The sequence below is a fragment of the Macaca nemestrina genome, chromosome 1 (assembly GCF_043159975.1).
Source record: "Macaca nemestrina isolate mMacNem1 chromosome 1, mMacNem.hap1, whole genome shotgun sequence".
NCBI lineage: Eukaryota > Metazoa > Chordata > Mammalia > Primates > Cercopithecidae > Macaca > Macaca nemestrina.
The window spans coordinates 114286191-114303538 of record NC_092125.1 but is presented as its reverse complement, the minus strand read 5'-3'; positions in this window follow the sequence as shown (position 1 = coordinate 114303538).

Here is a 17348-nt window from a genome sequence, read left to right as displayed (position 1 = left end):
CATTGCACTCCAGCCTAAACAACAAGAGTGAGACTCCGTTTCAAAAATCATCATCATCATTATCATCATCAAGATCTGGCAAAGAAAGAATTTATTCCTAGTGCTGAAGTGCCAAGTTACTCCTAGTGCTGAATCCCATTTCAGTGATGAGTATAGGGAAACAAATATTACTGAGTCTCTACTATGTGCCAGGCACTATACTGCACACTTTTCATATATCATGAAGAATCATTACCATGGAACTTGAATGATGTCGTTGGATACTGTTTTAGTACATTGAGCCTGTGTGTCCAAGACAGGCCTCCAGCTCCCTACACTTCAAGTCCTCTGGCTCTTGTAAAACAACTGAGTCACAGGTAACAGATGCAACTGTAACTATCAAGACACAGATCTTGCTTGTGTTTACAGAATTAGGAGGCTGAGACAGGCAGGCTGCTTGAGGTCAGGAGTTTGAGCTCAGCCTGACCAACAGGGTGAAACCCTGTCTCTACTAAAAATACAAAAATTAGCCAGGTGTGGTGACACATGCCTATAATTGCAGCTACTCGGGAGGCTAAGGTGGGAAGATCACCTGAGCCTGAGGAGGTTGAGGCTGCAGTGAGCTATGATCACACCACTGCAATCTAGCCTGGGCAACAGAGTGAGACCCTGTCTCAAATATATATATGTATATATATATATATATATATATATATATATATAAAATTTAAGTTCAATAAATAAATGTTGATCAAAGAATACATCCATATCCTATCCATATCCTTTTCTTTTCTCATTTGAAACTGTGTCTTCTTTCCCAACCCCTACCCTTGTTCTCTGTTTCCCCTTCCCATCTCTGAATGTAAATGATTGTTTTCACATTCTTTGGATTTGGGCACAATGAGTACAGCCTACCATCCAAAATGCTTCTAGGTTTGAAGGCCTCCTTCTGAGCATCAAGAAAGTTGAGATGATTTGCCAGGTGTGTGAGTTCTTACTGTGTGCCAAAGCAATGCGCCAAATCACTCGGGAAGAGACCTAAGATTTTCCAGTGTCTAGATGAGCCAATGAAGTATGCTTTTAAATGCTTGAAATATAAATTGACTACATTTTGTGAAAAGATTCTCTGTTACAACTGGAACCTGGCAAGAGTAGGAGCAACCTGAGGGGACTTTCTCCTCTCTGACTTGAAAGCCCTGGGGAAGTGGGGTTTCACTTTTAAGCAGGTCTGGTTGCCAATGAATTCAGTATGATTGGACCTCACATTTTAGGTGCCAGGAAATTTTCATTAAAAATAAAACTCTTGAAACTTGACCTTTTATGGTCATAAAATTCCACACCATTTAGCACATTAACAGCACCTGAAATGATGAGTGAACATCTTGATTTAGTTTAGCATAGAAAGCATCTGATAAAATGGGATCCTTAGGGGCATCTCTGAGGTTTTATAATTACCATGAGCTGTCATCAGTACATTATATCTGTTGTCTTCCTGATTCATTACAATCGTTAAAGGTAAATCCACTGTAAGAACAATGGTGGAAATGTCCGTAGGCCATCCACTATGTATTCTGTAGACAAACAGAACCAACAGAGCAGATAAAGTCTGAATAAAGCAACAGAAAAGACTTAACTTTAACTTGGAGCCCCTTCTAAACTGGTGCTATTTCACAAAACCTTTGATTCCTCACCACCTTCCTTTCCAAAAGTACAAAGCCAAAAGGAAATGAGGATAAAAGAGTGATGTGTCAGAGGTTTCATAATTATGTAAAAGTTCACTACCCTCCCTTCCAAAAGCACAAAAAGTCAAAAAGGAAATGAGGATAAGAGAGTGATGTGTCAGAAGGTTTTATAAATATATGAATGTTTATTTACACTAAATAAAATTATAATTTCCCCAATGTTTCAGAGTTTCAAAATATTCCTGTCTTATTTTTGTCTCCACCAAGCCCTGTTCTACAATATTTACACAATCATAAGGCAGATCTATTTCAGGAAATTGAAGAACTGAGAACATTCTCCAGATAATTCACTGTAAATTATTATCATCAATAATATGTTCTAGCTCCTAAACTTCTCTTCTTCTGAAGAAAATATTATATTTGGATGATGATGATGAGTCTCACAACCCCAGTCACATTCTGTTTCTTTGTGCCTGGGTAGGTCATGAATACTGAGGACTTCCTCCTTTTCTTATTTTTTTGATATGCAGATAAAACCCTACAAAGAAATTCACACAAATATTAATAATAATTAACTATAGATAGTGGGATAAAGAGCTATAAGTTTTTAATATTTTCAAAAATTTTAACTAGAATAATGTACTTTTAAAATAAGGAGGAAAAAGACCATAAAGTTTGTTTGAAGAAAGGTTCTAGGGCCCAGTTCTCATTTAATTAGGGTTTTTCCATATAGACGGATGACACCCAATTACCTGGAGTTCATCTACAGCACTTTATCTTCATGCATGATGAAGGACTCCCAAGTTTTTGTATTCACAACCCTGAACTCTTTCTGCCACCTTTCACCAATTAACCTTTTCCTGTATCCTGACAAAATGGAATTTTCCTCTAAATTGTTTCTCAACCCACATACTTCTTCAGCGAGAATCAATGTAAGAAGCTACCATTCCCTACCAATGTATGAAACAAGGCCCTGAATATAAGACCTTAACCATCTGCATTTATGCAACTCCTACTGATTGAGTAATTGAGAAGGCTTGGCAGATTCTAATCTGGTCACACTAGATTCTAGTTCTGCTTCTTGGAACCATAGAAGGAATAGAATACATAATTCTTCATTCCCTGTCTTCAAGTTCTGGGAAGCCTCTCAGGGTTAAACAGCTGCCACATTCCACCTGTAATATAGACACATGTAGTGGAAGGTTAAATGGTCCCAAAAGTGAGTTTGTGCTTGAGCACAGAGAAAATTTTAAAGTGCTTTGAGATCTTTGGGGATAGAAACATACATAGTTCCTAATTAAAAGAGATGGGTTTTGTTGAATTTGAAGCTTAAACATTCTTCTAAATGGCCATACCTATCAGCTAAACAAAATGGAAAGAGGAAAAAAGACAGAAACAGATTCAACAAAGCATTAGATACCCAAAAGACATGTTCAGTTGATTAAAGCTTTTTTTTAGTCAGCTTGCTTTGATGTTGCCTAGACATTCTAGAAGAAAGGGGAAATTCACCTTCTCTGAGGTCTGCTAACATCCTTTAGGAGTTGACAAGGTAATAGGGGTGAGACAGAGGTGTCTCACCCAAAGGGACAATTGATAAATAATCTTCAAAGAGAGAATGCTTGGAAGTAAAATTGTCTTACCTTTGTAAGATGTCCATGTTGGACATCATGAAATAAATAAGAATAGGTGAGATATCTTCTCCATAATGCTTCCCACTGTTTGTCTAATGCACCCAATATGATTTTTTAAATATCTCGGAATACTTACATATCTTAGGAATTACAATGAGACATTATTCAGTAAACCTATGAAAAACAAAATTCACTTTTAAGTTTAGATGCCATAAAAAGGACACTTTGGTCTGCCTCAAGAATTCTGATCATTAGCCTAATAAGACCTGCTGGCTACACTGCACTGCCAAAACAACAACAAAAAAAAACACACAAGAAAATGTAGAGTCTTGTCTCCAGTGTAACTCAAATAAAATGCTTAAGTTTTATTAATCATTAGAAATGAATCTCTATTTAGAGATTCAGAATAGTAGCATCAAATGTTATATTATAAAAACACATAAATGCTACCTAAGACCAACCTTTAGGTTACCTGGAGGCCTCTCAAAACAATGCTACAGGAGTCATGGGTCTAAAGGAGAGCACACAGAATAAAAAACTGAAAAAAAGGATCTGCTCTGGACCTTACCTTGTTTATAACCTCATGTGGATCACTTCACTTAAATCAAATTATCTGTGCATGAACATCAAGGTCTAAATGTTTTTATATTAAGTATGAGTATTCTTCCTATAACAGGTGATTTGGCAAAAAATGCCCTCTGATTGATTGTGTGGATATCCTTTCTCACATTTTAAGAGAATAACACAATTCAACACCCAGAATGGTATAAAGATAGCTGCTTTATGATTGTTTAAGGTTGGAGTACATATCGACATCTTATGTTTTGAAGTTTATCTTAAGATTAAGCTCTGCAATTTTTGCCTTTTTTAAAAACAAATCTTTTCCTAATGGTTCCAGCTTCAAGTGTTTATTAGATCACACAGACATCTGTCAATAGAAAGAATTACTCTTTTCCCATAAAGGAAAATAAGGAAAGACGTCTCTGGAAATTGTGAAATTTCTAGAGGATGAGGCACCTACTTCTGCAAAGATTATCTGAGATTTAGAAATTTATGCAAAAAATTACAGATTCAATGCTATTCCTATCAAACTACCAATATCATTCTTTACAGAATTAGAAAAAACATTTCTAAAATTCATATGGGACCAAAAGGGAGTCTGAATAGCAAAAGAAATCCTAAGCATCACACTACCTGAATTCAAACTACACTACAGACCCACAGTAACCAAAACAGCTTGGTACTGGTACAAAAACAGACAAATAGACCAATGGAACAGAATAGAAAAATAATAAGTAAAGCCACATACCTACAACCATCTGATCATCCGTAAGGCTGACAAAAACAAGCAATGGGGAAAGGACTCCTTATCAATAAATGGTGCTCAGATAACTATTAATAGCTAGGCATATCTGGAAGACTGAAACCAGACCCCACCTCTTACAATATATAAAAACTAACTCAAACTATATTAAATATTTAAATGTAAGACCTCAAACTATAAAAATCCTGGAAGGCAACCTAGGAAATACTCTTCTCAACATCAGCCTTGGCAAAGAATTTTTGCCTAAGTCCCCGAAAGCAATTGCAACAAAAACAAAAATAGACAAGTGGGGCCTAATTAAACTAAAGAGTTTCTGCACAGTAAAAGAAACTATGAACAGAGCAAACAGACAGAATGGGAGAAGATATTTGCAAACTATGCATCCAACAAAGGCCTAATACCCAGAATGTATAGAGAACTTAAACAAATCAACAAGCAAAAGACAAATAACCCAATTAAAATATGGGCAAAACAGGCCAGGCATGGTGGCTCACACCTGTAATCCCAGCACTTTGGGAGGCTAAGGTGGGTGGATCACAAGGTCAGGAGATCAAGACCATCCTGGCTAACACGGCGAAATCTCGTCTCTACTAAAAAATAAAAAATAAATAAATAAAAATTGCCAGATATGGTGGCAGGCACCTGTAGCCCTAGCTACTCGGGAGGCTGAGGCAGGAGAATGGTGTGAACCCGGGAGGTGGAGCTTGCAGTGAGCCAAGATCACGCCACTGCACTCCAGCCTGGGCAACAAGAGTGAGACTCCATCTAAAAAAACAAAAAACAAAAAAAAAAAAACAGCAAAAGATATGAACAGACACTTCTCAAAAGAAAACATACATGTGGCCAGCAAACGTAGGAAAAAAATGCTTGGCATCATTAATCATGAGGAAAATGCAAATCAAAACCACAATGAGATACCATCTCCCACCAGTCAAAATGGCATTATTAAGAAGTCAAAAAATACCAGACTTTGGCAAGCCTGCAGAAAAAAAGGAAGCACTTATACATTGTTGATGGGAATGTAACTTAGTCCAGCCATCATGGAAAGCAATCTGAAGATTTCTCAAAGAACTTGAAACAGAGCTACCATTCAACCCAATAATCCCATTACTGGGTATACACCCAAAAGAAAATAAATTGTTCTACCAAAAAGACACATGCAGTCATATGTTCACTGCTGCACTATTCACAATAGTAAAGACATAGAGTTAACCCAGGTGCCTATCAGTGGTAGACTGGATAAAGAAAATATGGTACATGTATACCATGGAATACTATGCAGCCATAAAACAATGAAATCACATCCTTTGCAGTAACATGGATGGAGCTGGAGGCCATAATCCTAAACAACTTAACACAGGAACAAAAAACCAAGTATCACAAGTTCTTAGTTATAAGTGGGAGCTAAACACTGAGCACACATGAACAGAAATATGAGAACAATAGACACCATGGACTACTGGGTGGGAGGGTTTAAAAAAACTACCTATCAGGTACTATGCTCACCACCTGGGTGATGGGATCTGTACTCCAAACTTCAGCATCATGCAATATTTCCATGTGACAATTCTGCAGTTGTCATTTGAAAGTTGATATTTTAAAAGAGGCATACTGTACTTCTTAGAGCAACCAATAAAAATTAATAAAAAAGATTTTTTAAAAAGAAATTTATACAGAGAATTTGCCTCAACTTTTTTTCAATTGAAAGCCATGTCTTCATGGTAAAAAAAGAGAGATGCTAGCAGCAAGAGCAACTAGGGTTAATTTTGACTCTAGATGGATTTCCGGTCTACACTGATAGGTTGGCCATTAGCATTGCTCAGATTCTTATACAAATTGTATAGACTCCCACAGGATGGACATAAACCACACTTAGGTGGAAACGAAATCATTGACAGAGAGTTTCAACAAAACACTAACTGGATAACCTTTCTTTCTGATGCAATAGCCAGGAGGACCTCTGAAAGGATTGAATCACAAGGGGAAACATTTCTAACTACGAGCACAGAATGTTCTTCACAACATTTGGCCATGCAAATATGTATAAAATCCTCCCATTTCTTTAGAAAATAACATTTGAATTAACAAAACGGCTCTGCATTGAAAGATAAACCTTTCAGCATTTCTGAATATGTATAAGTTTGTACAACAGCTAATTGGAAAATATGTAACTGGAAATGTGCAAATGCAATTCGTGGAACCCATGATGTTTTGATAGAGACTATTTGAAAGGTGATCTTTGTACAATCTGGAAGAAAAAGAGGATTTTTAAATGGTCTCAATTAGTAAATCAGCTGTATAGAAAAATTAGGTTTGCATAGGGCAGCGATCAGCATTAACAAGAACGAAGCATGAAAGCAGATCACTAGATTATGCAAAACCAGCACCTGAAAGTGGTGGATCTATTGGACATTCCACACTCTCCACTTCTGGTTAACGAAATCAAAGATAGTGCTGTGAGGATGAATTGAATAACTAATATCAAAACCACACTGCAATGATAACTGAATTATTCATAATTAATCATTCTAAACCATTTTCCAGTGATACCAAACTTCTTCTTAATTACTAAATTCAAATGAAGTCATGTTGGATTCATTACTAACCTCCCTCCATAATATCCAGACAATCATAGGTTTTTCCAGATATCCCTTTACTGCCACTTGCATTATCTTTCTTCTCCTTCCTGTATATCAGTTTTTCATCAGTCAGTATCTGAATTACCCAACACTCTTTCCTATCTTGAATACCACTGAAAACAAATCTTCCTTAAAGGCTGTAATTGCACTGCTTGAAAACATACAGGAGCTCTCTGGTAAATACTTACTCAAGCCCGGCCTTCTCTGCTAGCCTTTCTGGATTCCTTTTTATTATTATTATTATTATTATTATTATTATTATTATACTTTAAGTTGTAGGGTACATGTGCATAACGTGCAGGTTTGTTACATATGTATACTTGTGCCATGTTGGTGTGCTGCACCCATCAACTCGTCAGCACCCATCAACTCGTCATTTACATCAGGCATAACTCCCAATGCAATCCCTCCCCCCTCTTCCCTCCCCATGATAGGCCCCGGTGTGTGATGTTCCCCTTCCTGAGTCCAAGTGATCTCATTGTTCAGTTCCCACCTATGAGTGAGAACATGCGGTGACCCGTTTTACCCAATTCATCCAATAGTACTTCCCAATAGCTGCCAACATACTTTCTCCAGTAGTAAGAAGTCACTTCTGGGCAAAATGCCCTATTCCTTCTCAGACACAGAGGCCTCATTTTTCACTTCTGCCTCAATTGTCTCCCTTAACTCAGTTTCTTAACTGTTTTGCAAATTTTGTGAATTTCATTCAATTCATTCCACTATACATAGATTAATGTTGGTAAGGAAAATATTCCAGAGTGACCACGCATGACAGTGGCAGAGTAAAAAGTTATAAAAACAAGCGGCGGGGGGAGGGTGCAAATCATAGTGATTATTGAAGCTGAGAAATGTAGGCCAAACTGTTCTAATCTTTCTATCATTGAATTCTGTGCTTTGAATTTTAATTATGTTTACATGTTCATACGTTTTTACATAAGCACATGAATGTGATTGTTATCTGAACACACTGAATATTTGTAAGTCTCCCCCACAAACACTTTTTGGTTGGCTTCTCGTCACTCTTCTTTACCATTTCTGTCCAAATTATCTTCATGCCCACCAAAGAAGCCCACGTTTATAACTAACTTGTATTCATTTGTCTTTTTTCTAGCATCATATAATCTTATGAGGCAAATATATACATACACACATATAAGAAAATCTTTTGAACATTATTTTAACAAAAATGGAATAATACCATCTATATTTTTTCCTACATCTTGTTTTCTATCACACAATTCTTTATTTTAAAAAGAAAGCCTTCAAGTAAACTGGCATATCTTTAATTTTTTCCTTTTTATTATACAATTTACCCATTTGTGAATACATGACTCATTTAATCATACCTATAACGGTGGCCATTTGTTTTGTTTCCATATTTTGCTCATACTAACATCACTGCAATAAATACAATCTATCTTGATGGGTTAGATTCCTGGAACTGAAATTTTTTAGGTAAAAGAGTTTACGTATTTTTATTTTAATTTCTCAAAAAAAGCCATAATGCTTCTACCAGAAAAGACTGTCTTTTTTCATACATCTTGTTCAGCAATTCTCATTATAATTCTTTTAAAATTGTGCCTATCCAGTGGTCTAAATGTAATATCTCATCATTATTTGAATTTGTGTTTCTCTGACTACTAGTAAATTTTGGCATCCTTTCATAGGCTTGTAGAAATTTGGATATACTCTTAATTGTCAGAATTTTTAAGGGTGAAAAGTTGAAGTATATAAAAATTACAAAAGTTAATGTAAGAGACACCAATGTACCCATCCTTTAGATTTAATACTTTAACATTTTGTTTCATTTGTCTTAGAGTCTTCAAATAAATAAAACATTGCAAATATGGCTGACAATTCCCCCTCTCCTACCAATCTTACTATATCCAATGCATTTTTATTCCTTATAGGACATAATCAATAACTTGGAGTTGATATGTGTTCTTCTTTTCAGTGTTTGCATACTTTTTTATCACTCTGCTGGTCTGGGAATTACACCTTCTATCACTATTCCTTTAGTAGTTACCTTGCACTTTTAACTTGTATATTTGACATAACAAAATTGAAAATCACTCTCTCTGTCCCCCAGAAAGATGCAGGACTCTAAAGTACCTTAACTATGATATCTTCCTCCCATATTTTGGGATTTTTTTTTTTTTTTCAATTCATGCTTGCTTAGATTTATCCACTTTTTTTATGGGCCCAGCACGCATCCACTGCTGTCTTACCTACTAAAAAAAAAAAAAAAAAAAAAAGACTACATACATACCAATGTTTTTGCATTCTGTTCTTTGAACACTTTTGCCTTCCCTCTGGGTCCCTTTGTTTTTGAAGAAATGTCTTCAGAGATTCTTTTAGCGAGATCTGTGAATGGTCAATACTCTTGAATGAGACTAGAATTCTAGGTTGTCAATATTTCTTCTTTGGTCTCTGGTTACATTTAATTTTTGTTTTATTCTTTGTTATACTAAAAGTTATGAATATGTTATACTAAAAGGTATGAATTTTTTTTTTTTTGGTCTTGTTCAAGTCTCATTGTGCTTCTTCAAACAGGAGTTCACATCTGGAATTTTTATTCTGAAAATAGCTATGATATAATCTTTCAGTATTACCTTTTTCTTAGTCTCTCCATTTTCTCTGTTTGTAACTCCTATTAGATATATATTATCCTTTTAATTCTAACCTCCATGATTCTTAATTTCTCATTCATATTTTCTATCCTGTTATATACAAAGGTTGCATTCTGGGCATTTTCTTCATCTCTACTCTTCCGGGTACTAGCCTTACACAGGGATTTGCATTCTAGCTTCTCCCATTTATGTTTCCACAACTGTCTCCTGTTGCCTTAAAAGTATTCAAACTTTGGCTTCTAGTTTCTTGGGCCTACATCTTAGTCCAGTATTCTGCTGCACTGTCAATAGGTTGATGCACGTCAATATAAACAAAGTAGAGATACAGGACAGGATGGGACAGGATAGTGACAAGCCTCAAAATCGTGTCAAGTGGAGGGTCTGTTTATCCAAAAACAAATCTTTATTTTGTTCTTACTCTTGAATAATAACACTTTTACTGGGTAAAAAATTCTAGGTTTACATTTTCCGCCTCAGAATTTTAAGGAGTTTCACATGGAGAGACAATTTAATGTAGAAAATATAGGCTTATCTCCAAAAATCTGAAGTGTTTTCCTGTAGAAGAATAAATAAAATTTCTGTGTTACCTGGCAGAATGAAACTAGGGCTACTAAGTGTCTGCTACAAGGAATGACTTCTGGCTCACACAGAGAATTTTCCAGCATTCGGAACTGCCAAAGATAGCATGGACACTCTCAAGAGGTACTAAGATGTCCACAGTAGGGAGGTTTTCAAGTTTAAAGAGAACAACTAAAGTAGACAAACATTTGGCACAGGTGTTATAGAAGAGGTTTAAGTAGCACAGATTGTTGAAATAATTGGGTTTTTAAGTTTCTTCAAGAACTTGGAATTTCTAGTTCCTTTGCATCACCTAGATACAACTCTATAGCATTGGCTATGTGCCAACAGTTGTTTAGTGTTTATTGATTAGGTTAAAATTTCTGTACTGTTCAGATCTCAAAACCTCAGTGTCTTATAACAACAAACGTTTGTTTGTTTGCTCACATTACATGAGGGTTGCAGCTTGGTTGTGGTTTTGTCAGGCTATTCTGAGAATATCTCAGTTTAGGCAGCTCCCTGTGCCTTCTCGTTCTGAGACTCAGGCTGAAGGATGAGCCACTAACCGGAGCAAGTTGTTTTCAAAGTAGAGGACAGAAGCTCAAAGTGGGTGGGGAGAGCACAGCCAAACCATACAAGCAAGCACATTTAAACCTTTGAAGGTGGTTTATGTCATCTGCTCATATTTCAATGCCCAAAGCAAGTTGTATAGCCAAACCCAAAGTCAGTGGGACAGGAAAGTAGATACCTCCTATAGGAAAGCTTAACTAGGGCAGGAAAGAGCCAGTGGTATAGCAGAACCAGCTCATACTGGCTTCTAACATAATTTTTTTTTTTTTTTTTTTTTTTTTTTGAGATGGAGTCTCACTCTGTCACCAGGCTAGAGTGCAGTGGTGCGATCTTGGCTCACTGCAACCTCCACCTCCCGGGTTCAAGCAATTCTCCTGCCTCAGCCTCCCGAGTAGCTGGGACTACAGGTGCCGGCCACCATTCCTGGCTAATTTTTGTGTTTTTAGTAGAGACAGGTTTCACCATATTGGCCAGGCTGGTCTCGAACTCCTGACCTTGTGATCCACCCACCTCGGCCTCCCAAAGTGCTAGGATTACAGCCAACAGTCATTTTTTTTAATTTCAGGGGTTTGGCCAGCTAATTGTTAATCCGTTAACATCTTCAACTGGACCTTGATGGAAATTTTCACATCATGGAAGATGGAAAATGCTACAAATCAAACTGCTCTCCCCTCTCCTCACTTCCCCAAGGGTGGTTGTTCAACATTTACCAGCACACCACTAAAGGGAACCAATAAGTGTAAACAAATAAAACTGGCTACTATTGTTTTCTTGGCAAACAGCCTCTGAGAGTCAAGCAGTAGCAATGGATGAACAGCACTTAAAAATCCTTCAAGGTGTGTCTCTTTTCTACACCCAAAAGGATATGGTGCTGATTTCTTCACTCAGAGGAAAGAACCAATATCCTTTAGACTCTCTTGCGTCATCCTCTGGCACTGCAAGTTGAAGCCAAATCAAGGAGGCAAAAGTCTATTTATCCTCCCCTCTCTCATCAACTCAGTTTAGGATCTTGTTTCTTTGACAACATACCTGACACTGGAACTACTTCCACTTCCCACTTCTCCCAGCTACTTTGAGTGTATCCAGTAAAACACTTCCATGCCTGTCTGTTCTGTTGGCACATTCTATTGCTGTCACCCTACATGAGCACTTGGGATAGTTTCCAGATGAAGCCCCCGGCTTTAGCACACAGTTCCCTCCTTAAACGGGGCTCTAATTGAGTCCAACACTTTCTTTCTGCAGTGTAGGCTGGACAGTGCTAAGTGCTGTCATTTAAGGAACTACAGGTGCAAGAGCTGGGCTTTCCAAACCCCACGCTGTCATCTGCCCACTGCCCACACTCACCAATTGGCCTACACTGCCAAGGTTTCCTAAACTAGTACCTGAAGTCAGGGGTATTTGTGGATTCCCCCTAAAGACTATGCCATCCTAAGAATGATGAAAGGATTAAGAAGACATCAACGTGAAAGGACACCAACAGGTGTTGGCATAACTGCCTCCGGTAAACAACAAGGCTATTTCTACACAAAATCCATAGCCACTCACCCGCTTTGTCCTTCCTCTATTGCTCCCAATTTCCCTCTCTCGGCCTCTACCTCTTTCCCCACCTCCTCCACCCTGGAGAGCTGGTTCCAATTGCAAGGCCATTCCTGCAACAATTTCTGGCAACTGGAGTGAAAGGTGCCGACAAAGAGGCCCTCTCCACAGCTCCCTTTTCACAAGAAGCATGTATCCAATTAAAGGATTTTAATTAAAATGCTTTCTGTAGCATCCTGTTTCTACTCATTGTTATAAATTAAACTTGACGTTCTCTGATTTAACAGGTGGGTGAGATTATTCTGAAAGCTGCCAGATGAGAGGAAATAGAAGCTGAGCTGAAAGAAGCTGTGTGCCTGAGAACGTGAGAGAGACAGACAGAGAGAGAGAGAGTGTGTGGGTGTGTGTGTGCCTGTATGAGCCACACAAGTGCACAATTATATGTGCATGTGTTTGTCTTTAAATTGGTTTTAAATTATTGTTTTAAATGAGAAAGTTGCAATACAGCAAGGGGAACACCGAAAGAAAATAGAACCACAATCTAAAAAATTAGAATTTCATGCAACAGCCTTAAAATCTCAGCCAGCAGCACCCACTTGCACATTTCTCATTAGTGGCATTCCTTTTTGAAGCATAAACTAAGAAATATTTGTAACCTCCATTTATTGTTTCTCATAAATGAAGCTTCAACCCATATTACCGATGCAAAGGAATAAAGATGGATGTTTCGTTGTTGACGATTGAAAATCTCAGTCATTACAGATTTCACCTCCTCAGTGCTTTAGACAGTCAGTAGTCAACTTAAATGCCCCAAAGAGTTCTTACAGATTGCACATTACACCTTTTGGTATAAACCAGCCACTTCAAGGTCTCCCTTTTTTCCAACCAGAGTAGTTTACTCACAAATCCTTTGCTTGAAGGGTATTATCTAAATTCCATGCTGTTGTTCATGGAACGGGTTCTCCCTTCCTGAACCTCTTTTTTTCCAAAACTATCCATTCTTTCCAGATTCTGCTCTTCTTCTCTCCCCCATGACATTATCCCTAACCACTCCAGCACAAACTTACTGCTTTAAATGCCTACCATATGTATTCATTTATTCAACAGGATCAAGCAGTGTTATAAGTATTTGAGGTACAGCAGTGAACAATAAGAAAACGAACAAATATAAAGTATGTTTAGTGGCAGATACACACTAAGAAGAAAAATAAAGCAAGTTAAAGTGGATAGAGTGGTCGTTGCATTTTCATTAATTCTGTTATTATTTAAAATTTTGCTTATTGATTTCCATTTTTTCAATTGGTCTGTTATTTCCTTGAGGATGGGAATTATGCCTAATACCTTGGAGTAATTATCAAAATATTTAATAGCTAGTACATCAGAGGCACCAACCAGCGAGAGTCGAGCTCAGCCATTCTAGAGTGTCTCAGTTGGATGTCAGCCCTACTAAACCTCATTGTGTCCTCCAGGTTACATTACTCAATATATTTTGATCCAAATATTGATTTGATAATAATAGTTGGTTTCTCATATTATGTCAATGGTACTCTAGTGGCCTAAAGAAAACATGTATTTTAATCAAAGAGTCTAACTTATTTTTAGACACTATGCAGGTTAGGCACTCCTCAAGCAAGATAGTTGCCATAAGCCAGTCTAGGTGAATTTTCTTGTCCATCTTAACAACTCACTGGATCTCCTATCCACATAGGACAGATTTTCCAGGAAAAGCTGTTCATTCAGAAATTTATTTGTCCTGAGAAAGTCCTAAAATTACAGATTTACTGTTTAAGTCCCTAAGGAAAAATGTTTTATTTTAGAGTAGAAAGATCATGGACTTTGGGTTTAAACTATAATCTGTCTCAATAACTTATCCTAGTTAATTAACTTTTTTTTTTTTTTTTTTTTTTTGACAGAGTCTCACTGTTTTGCTCAGGCTGGAGTGCAGGGGTGTGATCTCAGCTCACTGAGAGCTGTGTTCCCAGGTTCAAGCGATTCTCCTGCCTCAGTCTCCCGACTAGCTGGGACTACAGGTATGCGCCACCGCGCCCTGCTAATTTTTGTATTTTTAGTAGAGACAAGGTTTCATCATATTGGCCAGGCTGGTCCCAAACTCCTGACCTTGTGATCTGCCTGCCTCAGCCTCCCAAAGTGCTGAGATTACAGGCATGAGTCACTGCACCCAGCTTGTTAATTAACTTTTCTAAGGCTCAGTATCCTTAATTGTAAAATGGAATGGAAAATACCAACTTTGCAGTGTTGTAGAAGATAAACCAAAGTGAGGAAATTTGCATGGTGCCTACCTGATACAAAATTGATGCTTTGTTGAATGATAACTATTATAGTTTCGGTCATTATCTACTGGTATCTATAATGGTCCAATCATACATGTGGTCAGATTGCAAATTATACAGATAGACTTGCTTTCACATGCCAATGGATATCTATGGCTTATACCACAAAATGCTTAGGGTTCCACTTTTATGCCATTTCTACCACTTTATATCCGGGTAATACAAGAGGTGTCTACACCTCAAATGTAATAAGCATCTCTACTGAACTGCAAGCTCCTTAAGAACATGAATCTCTACTTCCTTCTCTTCTGTATCTTCACTTCCTCCTACTCCATTTCTACACCATTCCTGGTATGAGACTTCACTCACAGGAGGAAGCATAACATGGAGCTGGAGAAATAGAGAAGAGTAATAAAAATAATGGAAGAAGGGGATGGAGGAACTGGATGAGTTGTGAAGACTCAATATAGGCTGAAAGGGGACATGCTAGAAATCTAATGAATCATAAGTCCTTCTGGGGAACACACACTTTCATTAGGAGACAACTGCTTGAAGCTAGAAAGAGGCAAACTGAAAGGGAATAAATAAGTGGGTCATTTGTCATGATAGATTTCATGATTATGGAACCCATTACTCCCAAGATGTGAAACAAGCTGAAACTATAAATGGCTACACAAATGAGTGAGAAAAACCCATGGAAGATGAACCTATCACAGGATTCATTAAAGGAAATTAGAATAGTTGAAGTGCAGTAGCAACCATCAACAAGCATTTACTAAAGTCTCTCTGTGCCAAGAGTTGTGCTAAGTGCAGATGGAGAAGCAAAGAATTAAAGAAAAGGCCCCAGACCTGAAGGATCTTAAAAAGCAAGAGAGAAGAGACGTGTCCACAAATGGCCACAGGAACCTACAACAATGAAGTGCTATAAAAAAGAAAAGGAGAGAGAGCTATACATTCTGTCTGAAGGATCCAAGGAAAATGTAAGCATTTGAGATGCACACTGAAGAAGGAGTAGAATTTGAGCAGTAAAAATCAGTTAGAATTGGGCCATTGAGAGGAAATATAGGCCCTGGAGCAGAAAGACTGAACTAGGATTGATATGCAATATAATGGGGTCCAAATCCTGTTCTACTGCTGGGCCCAACGATTCCTTCCGACCCACCCTACTTGGTGGATGTAAGGAGGGGAAATAGTAGAAAACTTAAGGCAAAGATGAGAAAGAGGTAACTACCAAAAAAGTTACGTGTCTATCAAATAATAGAGGAACAGAGGTTGAAGAAGATAACATCTACCATCCCCCCTTGCTCCAAATCTCCCTTGATTTATTTTATATGTAACTCTTGCCTGAAAGGAGTTAATACCGTGCACAACCACTCCACACCGCAACACACTCACATAGTACACTCCCATGTCTGTGAGGCTTAAAATTTGGTGCCACAAGCAAGAAGAAGCATGCTATGTAACTTGAAAACTGGAAAAGAAAAGCCAACGTTGTAAAGTGCATAGGCAGACAAAGAGCTAAATGAGGAGTGAACATTAAACATATCAATGCACACATAATTACATACTTACAATACATGATACACACTCTGCAGAAAGTAATGAGATCATGGTGCAGTGAGAGAGGGGGGACGGGGAACATAAGAAAGTTTCCACCCCTCTGCATGGAAGAAGTGGAAATTTACCTCAAATGCCACATTTGGTTTCTCAAATCAGTTTCCAGCACCGTTTCTTACCTGATTCAGGTCTAGTATGAAGAATTTACCTGTCTGATGTGAAAGATCTGACAGTTAAAATGCACGCTGAACTATGGGAAAGCCCCAAATTTAACACAGAAAATGTTTGACCATAACTTTCATATAGAGTCACATTGAGAAATTGTATTTTATTCTTCAGTGGAAGAAGAAAAAAGAGTCCCTTCAGCATAATTTCTCCAGTTCTTGACTTTTCTTTGCCCAAGCAGACTCACCAACACAGTGGTGCCCAAGCATGGTATTAACAACTGCTTCCTTTCACACTTAGAATATAAGTCTATTCTTACTCTAGGGTACCTGCTAATAGCATCTCAGGGAAACAGAAAGGAATAATAATCTTTCCTCCTGCTGATTCTCTTTCTATAATACAGGTAGGGCAACAAACTTTCCTGGCCCTCGGACTGACCAAGTCTTAGCGCTGAGAATCCCACATCCCAAGAAAGCCGTTAGTTTCAGGTAAAGCAAGAAGGTTGGTCACCATATCTGAACACACCACGTGAAGTCCTGAGTTGCCACTGAGCACACACAGCAGGACGGGGGAGTGTCATGGAAGTGGTAACCGGAACAACACAATAGACTAACTACCTCCCTCATAGTTTTGTAGAGACCCAGGTCTTGACTGAAGAGCTTTAACCCACTTTTTTGAGACTAAAAAATACGCAAATTCGAAAATGGGTATAATAGCCCCCAAATTCATTTATTCTGGATAAATTAGGATGCTTCAACTAAAAAAATCTAAAATAAAAGCCACATT